The sequence below is a fragment of the Corvus kubaryi genome, unplaced genomic scaffold (assembly GCF_017639235.1).
Source record: "Corvus kubaryi isolate FWS band 111438036 unplaced genomic scaffold, C.kubaryi_AGA036_p1.0 37382, whole genome shotgun sequence".
Taxonomy (NCBI): Eukaryota; Metazoa; Chordata; class Aves; order Passeriformes; family Corvidae; genus Corvus; species Corvus kubaryi.
The window spans coordinates 1706926-1718777 of NW_024581124.1; positions in this window are offsets into that span (position 1 = coordinate 1706926).

An 11852-nucleotide genomic window follows, 5' to 3' on the forward strand; every position below is an offset into this window, starting at 1 on the left:
TTTTGAGTCACTTCAGTATTTTTGAGTGTCTGTTTCTGCCTCAGATGCATTCGTTTGCTGAGATGGTTCATGGTGCGCTACCCTTTCTCACTTCCACTCGTGCAAATCCTGAACTGGAAGAGCAGAACTGGAAAGGCCAGTTCCAGTGCAAAGGACAAAAGTGACAAAATATTAGAAGTGACTGCAGGCTAAATCTCATTTTCAAGATCCTTATGGTAGAGCAGGAAGTATGGTAAGTCTTTAAAAGAGTGTCTCCTAGTTATGACCAATGCATCATGTTTGTAAGGTCACAGCAAGTGGTCCATGAAACAACATTAAATAAAGCTTTCTGTACTGCTTTTTATTTAAGTTGTGGGGTTAAGAGGGATCCTGTGGTCCAGCACAGTTTTGAATCACTGCCACAGAGTAACTGGAAAAATTTTTATATTGATATTTGTTGAATACATTCTGTCCAGGTCATCTGGGTTTATAAATCCCAAACGTGTGCAATTCTTAATCTATCTTCATCTGTCAGCCTGTTTCTAGTCTTTGGAAATATGTCCATTTGATCTGTCAGACTGTCTTACAACACACACAGCTGCCAAGCCCTGCAGCTGCTGCAGGATTTCTGATGCCATAATTTGCATATATAGGCTAATTGCATTAAGTGAGGATCCATTCGAGCATGTTCATTATAAATGCCAGTCATATTTGTGTGCTGTCGTGTCTTCACGTGGCAGAGATTACCTTTTATATAAAATGGCCCAAACTGTAGTCACCAGGCTCCATTGATGTTGGCTACATCAAGCAGGGTTATATAAGCCCATGATCTCTTTCAATTAATTTTATTTAAATATATCTTGGCTTACCACAATCTCGGCTTTCTTCTCTCTAAGTAATGGGTAAATTATCCAAGTTCATATTTAATTTTTTTCATTGTTGTTGTTTTTCATTTTGCAGGACACATTTAGGTTCACATTCTGGAACATAAGGAGAGACAAAGAAAACTATTTAAATAGGTGAATGTATCTTTTAAGAGAGAATCAATTTTACAATAAATAGATTAGAATTACTGTCAAAATTGGTTTTGTTCATCTTGTCACAGTAACTTGAAATTTAAAGTAAGGCTTATTTCACAGCTGTTATCTCTAACCCTGAAACACTTTTAAAATGTTTTGGTTAGATATTTCAAATTACATGAAGAAATATGATCTACTTTTACAGATTATAACAGTCCTGGACAAATGATGGTACATTTTACAGTGCCTTATATTTATGTGTATATATTTATATGTGTATATATAATGCCTATATGTATATAATGTATACATAACTGTGTACAGAGAGTCAAGTAAAACTAGTTACAGGTGTCCCTATCTGATGTATTTTAAGTGGAACTGATCTGTGTTGATAGAAAAAATGTGGTTGTATCAGCAGCAAAATACAAAATCGGAATTACTTAAAAAAAAATGTAAGCAAATAAAGTAGACTGGAAACAGTGTTTTCTGCCAGTAGTTGTGTTCCAGGCCATGGAAGACTGGTAGACAAACCCACCATTTTAAGGGATATTCAGAGAGAAGGGAAAGCAGTGCTGGAAGCTTGGAGAAAGTAGAGAATGTAAGAGCAACTTGCCTTACAAGTTATTTCACGTTGTGTTGCCGTCCTGTTCACCTTTTACAATTGCATCCCTTGTGTGGATTTTTCAGACAGTAATTTTGCCATTTATTTGCAAGGAACGTAAAGCACTGACATAGTGCTTTATGTTCATAAAGCATATGGTATTAGATCTAGAATACACCTGGCCTGGGATGGACAGTGAGCACTATGGGCAGTGCTGAAGTTTAATAACATTTCTAGGCTGTGTTAAGATATTCTGTCAAATGGCTCTTCATTAATCAAAGTAATTTCTGCCTTTGTGGGCATGGGCCAGTTTGATCAGACAATGGCAGAAGTGCACAACATGGCTTAGGCAGCAGATTCTGCCAGACCAGGAGCTTTTCTAGGGGTTTAATTGCATTGAAGAAAAAAGGGTACCACAGGTAAGTCTGGTATTTTGAAAAATATCCCCTTTCTGAAATAAAATGATTTTATGAACATTAGTAATTCAAAAACCTCTCTTCCACCAGACTTTGTGAAGTATCTGCCATGTAAAAGCCATAAGGGCCATGTATTGCTTTCTGAGGTTTATTTCACACCTTTTAACTTCCAGCCTCCACATGGGGCTTGGCCTATCCATCTATTTCTTCAATATGGGGTAAGAGCAGAATTTTCAAGGATTTACTTGAGCACTGTCTGTGTGTGTAAAATCGTCCCACTGAGCTCAGTGGTAACTGAAAGGAAGAATGGGAAGGACATGTGTGGTTAGCCAGAGAAATGGCAATGCCTGGAACTCTCTAAGAGAAAAGTAGCCTTCCATACAAGTAAAGAACTGTCCTTTAGCAGTGTTGTTTTGGAACTAAAGCACGCCTGTGAGTTTGGCTTCAGTAAATCATATTACACAATCAACCATGAGGACTCGATGGAGGGCTTTCAACACCAAAATCACAAGCTTTTATACCCCAGATGAACACCTAAAATGAGAATTCCTGTTTTCAGAATGGCAGAATAATGTATTGAGCTCATGAGTGCCATGCCTAGCTCACACTAAAATCTGACTTCCCCTGAAATCAGTGGTACTTTTGCCTTGAATATTAATGGTGCCTCATTATACTTGACATGCCATTGGGAGTGGCACCCACAGGAATTCGCTCACTGCCATAGTTCATTGACATTAGGACTTCTTCAAGCCTCTAACTTGGAGAAAATCAAATACTTCCCATCTTTTTTTCTCACAACGGCACAAAGGGAAAAGTGGAATCTCATAAACACATCCCATTTTGGGGTCAACTCTATTTTTAATGGAACTGCTGTCCCTACTCTACACAACAGAGATAGTCTTCACAGAGGCATTTTTGAGTGGCAGGCAGCAAGGAGGAATTTGGGATTAGTAGTGGAGCAGCAATGTGGGCTGTTCTGCCTTCTGGCTTGTCCTTAGATGCAGTGTGCAGGGCAGCGGCTCCTGGGCAGTGGTTTCCTCCTGCATTCACTGTTCCCACAGATATGAGGTGGATGGCTCCTGGTGTGCCAGTTGCACACATACATAACATGAAAGTCTCTTTCAGTTACGTAGGAGCAGAGCACATGGGAATCTTTGGGACAGAGCTGACTGTGGAAGCTCATAAAATTGCATTATATTCTGGTTCTAGTCACAGGCACAGGTGGTTTAACAGAATACAGCTTTGCTGTCAGCTTTTTCTCTTGTACACTCATTGCAACAGATGGTGAAAGGATTGTTGGGGTTTTTTTTTAAATACAAGCCAATGCTACTTTTTCTTAGGAAACTGCAGTGTCTGAGTAAATTCAGTGAGTAACAGCATAATCCCATTTTTTGCAGCCTGGATATTATGGATCCATCTGGCCTTGGGATCAGCCCTTATTGTCTCATTGACAGATACGTAAAACAACAGACTTAAAAACAGAGAAGTAAGTAGTTACAAATAGGTGGTACTTGGTTATGAGTAATTTTTCAGGCACACTGTGATGTAGTGGAGACAAACTGCTCTGTTGTTGACCAGAGTCTCCTCCACCAAAACTCACGTGCTTTGCACTGCTGTTGTTGGGAGCTGCTCAGCATTGAGCTGTGACTCACAGTGACAGAGGTACCAGCCAGATGTTCTCCTCCAAGCACTGCACGTGAGGTACAGGAATGGGCTTCAGGCATTCTGGCACCAGTTCCTGATTCCACTGTAGATTCCTGCTGCCTCGTATGTCTTTCTGTGCCTCTTTGCTCCATGTTGGATGGGGATGTGACTTCCTGACTCACAAATGTGTTGTGTTGTGAGAGGTTCAAGCGCTGCTGTTCTGCAGTCAGCTCTGTAGCTGAAATGAAACAGATGCCTCCCACAGGTGTCCTGGAGCAGTATGGCATTTTTGGGGCATATTTAACCTCAAATGAAAGTATCACTCAGGTCACGTACTTGGGGAGGAAGTTTTTGGGTGCTTGTGATGGGTGTTGTTGACAGTAATTTCGGTCTTTCACGCTGACTTTGGAAAGCTGTTTTAGTACAGCTAGATAAAAGGCATTTCTGCCTTGATCCTTCCATTGACCCCCTGCATATTTCCCTATAATCCAAACCCTCTGCACAATACCCACACAGCACAATCCGCATTCCAAGAGACCATATGCTTCATTGCCTTAAGCAGTTCTGCTCTTCCCTGCCTGCTTCTTGGAGCAGTTGTACATATATATAATAATAACTGAAATGACTGAGCAGAAATACAGTAAAAGAAATGGCTGTAGCTTGGGAGTGACCTCCAAAAGAGGGGACACTGTGATGTGCTGGTGAGGCACAGAACACATCAAGAGCTGAGTTCCACAGCCATTGACATGTCGTGGGCAGCTGAGGAAATCCAGCCTTTCACATCTTGTCTTGAGAGCAAGGATTGAGCTGCTGTGTTGCCACGTGAAAAATGTTGTTAATTCCTGTCTTTTTTTGTGTCTGTTACAGTGTGGTACAGAAGTACATATCCATTTATCTACATTGCCATATTCACAGCACATAAAGCTTGTCAAAGAAGCAATAATGCCTATTAATGCTCAAAATTATTCCTTTTCTAGTATGGTCTTTCACTCAAGGAGCAGGAAGAAGATAGAAATTAATAATTCCTGGGATTTTTAACATGCTGGTTTAAGGAATAGGAAAAATAGGTGTGTCCATGTGTAAACAGAAGTTATATGAGTTTATTTAACTGTAAAGGCAAAAAAAAAAAATGTTTCCAATTACATTGAAGAACAAAATATCTACATTTTTCAAAACATGTAAAAACCTTCATAAGAATGGATATCCTAGAAATGTAGTGTATTTCTGCCCCATTTTTACAGAATTTTTAATATCATTCTCTATGAGTATTTTTGGTTTTCTTCAGAATAATATTTTTAATTATATGTACTCAAATTCTAGAGATATTTATACAGCCTCTCTTTATGTGTCTCTGAAGCCCTGGATGCTGCAGGACTGCATTTCAGCACTGTGACACAAATGATGGAGAGAGTCCTTTTTGGGTACAAGAGACTTGGGGTGTGCTCTCTGCTCTTGGTTCAGTTAATAAATCTATAAAAATATATATACACTCTGTTACTATTATTAGCAATCCCCTGCATGGGTTGGGAAAGCAATGCTCTCCTTAGCCTGGGTTTACATGACTTGATTTTTGAAGCCGAGTTCCTTGGATCCTCCGTAACTGCCTAATCCTGTGCTTAAGGATAAATTCATCACTTGAATCCTACAACTAGTGACTTGAATAACTTACACTAACGTGGTGCTCAAACTGGCTCAATGCAGCAGGCTGATTTTCACCTGAGGGTCCTTCACATTTCCCTAGGAAATGCATGAATACATTAGTAGCAATTCAATGGAATATGTTCGGTAACATAATTTGGAAGAGAGGAAGAGCCACAATGACATTTTGCCTGATCTATACCTATAGCAATTTCCAAGTTGTTACACACACACATATAAATATACACATACATTTACATATATATGTATGTATGTGCCCAGATATTTCTAAAACCAACCACAGCCTTTCAATTGTGTGTGCTGTGATTCATCAGCAGCAATAGTTTTTGGCAGGGACATAATTCTAAATCTTCTGCTAAGGATGCCTGCCAAAACATTGTTGGACAGAGATAGGATGAGGAAAGTTATTTATAAATGGGGATAATTAGGTCCTGTGCTTATTAGTGTTGAGGATGAGACAGAAAGACGGCATATGTAGTAATGAGTATCGTAATATGAGAAGATGCTCTCCATGGTTTTCTAATAGATGTTGATAGAAATAATGTTGATAGAAAAAAATAAAAACCCTTCTCAGGTAAAATAACGTAATTATGTGCTGCTCCCAGCTACTAGATTCAGACTGGGAGTGTGTGTACTATGCTGTAGGACAGGTTTCAGATTAATGGAAACTTGGAATACTTCCACAGGATCCAGGTGCTGACTGTCATAACTGAGATTAGATTGTTTCCTCAGTCCTGGACTCTGCATTTTGTGTTCAGGCAAAAACAAACCCTGATCAGACATAGGAACTGCATTAACTCCTCTTATTTGGAAGCAGTGCTCACAACGACACCGTCAGGACAGAGCACTGTGCTGTCTGGTGCTCTGCTCACCACCTCTATCAGCAGAGGCAAGGCTATTTCTGTGTTCCAACAGTCATGTAGATGTATGTTACACCCCGTTTTTCTTCAAGAGATACTGTCACTGGGACAAATTCATCTTTCCATTGGTATTCTCCCTAGAGGTATAAATCCAGTGAGAGCCGTATGAAATTCATCCCCGCAGGGTCTGAAGGGCACCCATGCTCACAGACTCCGCACAGCACCCAGGACAATGCTCTCAGCCAGTTACTACAGAAGAGTTGGTAACATCACACAGTGAGTCAAGAGAATAGCAATTAATATTAAAGATTTCTTAGCTCCAGGCATTGCACCAAGCTTACTAGATAGTGTGACTAATGTGTAGGAGACACTTAAGCACACATCTGTGTTGAAACAGTTGAATATCCCATTAACTTTTCTTACTTCCAAGCTGTTTGGACTGGTTGCACAATGCTTGGGATTTTTACGGCCTGAAGCTCCTGAAGTCTCAAGTAAATGGTTGCTTTGGGGGTTTCTGAGTTTTTCATTAGAGGTGAGGGGAAGAAGTAGTCTTCAGCATTGCAGAGAGAAGCTTGAAATACAAAATTGGATTCCCTCCAACAGTCATTATTTCCCTGCACAGTGTGGGGTTTTTTTAACGCTGGCACAATACCGACGCAGTTCAGTGCCTTCAGAAAGATTATTCATATATTTAAAGGTAGGTGCAGTGTAAGCAAGTGCCTGGCTTGGCCTCAGCCTTGGTCTCTCTGAAGGGGGTGTGGTGCTGGAGAGTTTGTCTGGCTAAATCGCAGCCGCAGCTGCTATTTGTGCCCTGTCACCAGGGGAGAATGTCCCCTGTGTGGCTGAGTATCAACCAGGCTCTCCAGACCTGGAGTTAGCGTCACTTCCCCCAAAACTATTTCATCCCAGGGTTTTGCCTACACATCCTCAATGCAGCCTGTATGTGAAAACACTGCATTTAAATGCTGTTGCCAAAAAAAGAATCAGCGGGGTTTAGACAGCCTGTGCCAAGCTCATCCCTAGGGTGATTTTTCTGAAGTAAAGCAGGGAATATCTAAAACAGCTCCTGGCAGAGAGATAGGAAAGGATATTTGGGGGAGCTAGAATTTTGCCTTTGTATTTCTTGTAAAGCATTAAAAGGATCCTTAGAACTAGAAATCTCCTAAAGTGTGTAATTAAGTACGTCACGGTGTCTCAGATGGTTCTGAAGGCAGAGCACTCTCTTTCCTGCTAAGGGAATTTTGCAGAGCAGGTTTTTTAGTGGCTTGCAAGGGCACCTAAAAGCAGTGCTGGGTTTACAGACTGCAGTGCCTAAATACTAAATGCTCAATAGTGACAGTTACTATCAAATGCAATAGAAGCCAACACTGTCAAGACCATAACAACTATTTATTTTTCTTTCTAAAACAAAAAAATAAAAGAAAATGGTGCAAAGAGAGATCAGCTGAACTTTGCAAAAGCAGCATGTGCTGTTGCAAAAGCAAATTCTCACTTGCTAATCAGGATTAGGAGAAATGCCTGAGTTATTTCATTGTTGGGAGCTATCAGCAGCACCTGTGCTTCATTAGCAAAATCGAAGTTTACTGTTATCTAAGACAAAAACGTTGGGGGGGCAGGTGGTCCTTGAGGCAATGATATCAAATCCCCTTTTGTTTACTGGAGAATGATTACAGTGCAATACTTTGCTTATGTTTCCATTCTTTAGACCATCTGTTTCAAATTAAACCCTTCTGGCGGGATACAGCATCATTTATTAGAGCATTACATTAGATAATGCAGTGTTAGTATGGCTGTTATAAACCCTTAGTTTCATGAGTGTGACTTCAGGGACAGAACTGAGGTGTTTACTTAATGAAAGCGCCAGAGACTGTTAATGAAACTGGTTTTCCAGTTCAGAAATGACTTTTTTTATAGGTCTTTCACAATTACATTTTTGGTGTGTCTTGATTTGCAACTCTGAATGTGTTTGGTAGAGTGAAAACTTCTGGCTTTAGATGACTGAAAGCAAAGGTACTGAGAAGGACTTGTCAGTAACAAACTGTGAGACACCTAATGCTGGAAACACAATCCCTGCACAGCATGGGCTGACAGCCATTTCCATAAGTCTCCAATGCCCTGGAGCATTCAAGGCACACCCCATGTGATTCTAGAGCACACAAAGATCTGGCGGGTAATACCCCCACATCTGATGGAATTTTTTACATTTCATTCTTGTCCTCTGCAGAAACTCTTTTTTTTTATGCTTTCCATCAGAGGCAAGGCTTCATATGGCAATAGAGAGAAGACAGGCTTTGATCCTAGAACTATCCTGTCACTGCAGTATCAACGATTTGGGGACAGTTTAAGAAGTACAAGACCTTGCAAGGAGACTTTTTCTTAAATTCACAGTCCCAGTGTACTAAACAAGCTCAGTCACTCCTTTCTAAAGGAGTAGGGAAAGCAATTCAATCCCAGGAAAGAAGTGCAGTTCCTCATAGTTATACTTGAGATACTTCAGTTTACTAGTGATGCCCACTGTTACTAAAATAATTTCTTTCAATCTGCTTCAATTAGAAAGATGGTGACTGTGACTGCAAAATTAAGAAATGGATTAATCATGCATGATATCAAGACTTCGCATACTTTAGATAAGGCAAAGCCTACTTTTAAATAGGTTTATAGAGAGTGTGTCAGGGGAAGAGGACAAGTCTTTCATCTTAAATGAGCTTCTCTTTTTTTTTTTCTGGTCAAAGGAAATCTGAAGAATCCTCTACTAGGTGATTCACACCACGTAGATTAAATTCAAGATCTGAATCACTGCTAAAGTACATATATGTAGAGTTTCTTTCATGGCAAAATCTCCCAAAATTTTGTGCTGTATTTACCCAACACAGTATTTGTCCTGCTTACCCTTCAGCAATGCAGTCAGATACAGTCAGGAAACCAGCATCTGCTTCAAAATCTTTGGTTTTTAACTGATCAAATCATACTAACCAAAGCTGCTTAAAACCAGTATTCTCTCTTGCTCTATAAAAAAAATAAAAATTATTAAGTGGGCTTAAGTAGCATCATTTTATAACCCAAAAGTTTAAACTAGTGTATCATTTAAATGTTGCAGGGTCTGAAGCAGGCCAGGATGACATCAATATTTCCTTTAAGAAGGCCAGCAGTAAGTCCACAGCGTATGTCTGAATACATGTGGTTCAAATGACATAATGTTAACTTTTTTTCTCTCTCTCTGTAGCTCTTCTGAGAATAAATTTACACTTTTTTTTTTACATTGGGAAGGTGATACATGGTGAGTAAATATTTTTGAGGTCATAGAAGAGGCTTTACAAAACCACTTTTTCCTTGTTTCACATGTCCTTTTATTACTCTGTTTTGTCTAAAAAAATGCCTGAAAGTTCATAAATTTTGCTTGCCAGTTGAAGGCTAGAGACCTGCTCTTGATCTCCCTTTAGCTAATGGTAAAACATCCAAACACTGACTCATCCCTGTGGTGATCCAAGTCCCATCCAGAGATGAGCTGTTTGTATTCCTGGTGAAGTTAACCCTGGGGGCTGCCTGGGCCTCCTTTTCCCACAGGGTTTTTCTGCCTGCCAGAGGAAACCATTTGTTGGGCCCCACCTGTGCTGACCTTTCTGCCTTTTGCTGGCTGACTTACCTTCTCTTTGTTCTGGTCACAGCATAGTTCAGAGGCTGCCCTAACCTAGGGCATCCTCCTTGAAGGTATCTCTGCATCTAACCAGAGAAATGGGGTAAGCCCCTGGGACTCATCCCTGAGGACTGGACCTGTGGCATCAGTAGCACAAGCATTTACTGTTTTTGCTAACAGAATAATTCCATTAGTGGGCATCAGTAGGTTGTTATCCTCTTAGATGGATTTTCTGCTTACAGATGAAATACAACACAATAAAACTGGATTACAATAGCAGCAAATATAAATAGGTATGAAAAGAACAAAGAGCAAGAAGCTGGGTAGTTATTGATGGAACACAGGACTGTATGTTCAAATTAATGGTAACCTTCAACAAATTATTTTCAGAGTTGTTTTTTTTTTTTTACATAATTGAATTGCAATTTTTACAAAGTGGTAAGTATAATCTAATTAAAAATAACATTTTTGGACATACTGAGGAAAATCTAAGGTAATCTCAAAAGACTTTTGAACATAAATTGTCTAAGTGTATTATTACCTAACCCAAGCAAAAATAAACTGCAGAATGGCGCATAGGCACAGGAGTTTCCTGATGGTGAAGCGTTAGTGCAGAAGAATGACAGCCAAAATGCAGCACTGAGGCAAACAATCAATATTATCCATTTTCATTTTCTAGCACAATGAGATTGCCCAGATGTTCAGCAATACTTTTTTTGTGCTGGGGAAACAATTTTGACTATTGCTTAACAGCAGTCTGAAGCTTTCCTGGTGGTGAGCAGAGCTCAGCTCTGGTGTGTTTGGTGACACTATCATGCACTTGGGAAACTTGCCTGTGTTTATTACTGGGACTTTGACCCCAAATGGCAGATTATTTGTGCAAGCAATGCACCTCGAATAGCACTGAAATTTCAAACTGAACCATATGATTTTAGAATTCAGTTCAAGCAACTGAGAGATTAATCCGGAATTTTTTATTTGTCTGATCTAGCTTCAGCCTGCCCCTGTCCCCAAGTGAGCGATGGTATCTGGTGCAATTTTTTCCTTCTTTTGTGAGATGCTGTAAGTCAAATGGGATTCAGGTTAGAGAGCAGGCTGGAGGGGAAGAGGTAGGACACAAGTGGAACCATTTAATGGAGAATAAGTATTACTAGGGATAAAAGAGAAAAGGAATCATGAGAGGAAAGATTTAGAAGGCATTTGCAGGACTCTGGGACACTGAGACCTGGGGGAAAGGGACCATGCTACTTTAGGAGAAACTGGATGTTTTTCTTCTGGGCTCTTGGTAAGAAGGAACATACAAAGTATAAATACACACACCTGCCTATATAATAAGATAAATGGAAGAAAAATAATAAAATTAGCATTTTAAAGCTATATAAGAAGAAACAGCTGAGTATCTTAAATACAGAGAATGAGCAGGCAAGAAGGATAAAGGAGGGTCTGTGGCAGATTTTCATCAGGGTTAGATTCTCTTACGTGACCCCTGGGAGCCACTGTTGGTCTGTGAAATGCCCCAGAGCCAAAGGACGTGTGCTCCAGTCAGATGTGTCTCCTCTGCATCGTATGTGTGTGAAGCAGAGACACGGAGTGGTGGACAGGGGAAAGACACTCCACTGGAAAAGCTGGAAGGTGGCTTCACTTTAACAGAAAGACCGTTTTCTTTTGGATAGGCACAACGTTCTTGTGCACCTGCTGTCAGTGCCACAGGAGGCTGAGCGTGTTAACTCCAGGGCTCAGGGGAACATCTCTGTGTGCTCGGGGAGGAGGGGACAGGTTCTGGTCTCAGTGGCTCTGGAATCACTCACACTGTTTGAAATCTGGCAGTTGAAAACTCTGCCCAGCTGGCATGTTAGTGGAATAACAGGAATAGTAGTATAGAATTTGTAGTGTGGGGAATGTGGGTATGGAGTTGGAGCTTGAACAGGTGGATGGGACTGGTAAGAATGCACAATTAAATATGCAAAGGCTGGATAATGGAATCTCTAAAATCTGCTGACATCCCAAGGTCCACATTCAGAAGCAGTTCTGTCACCATTT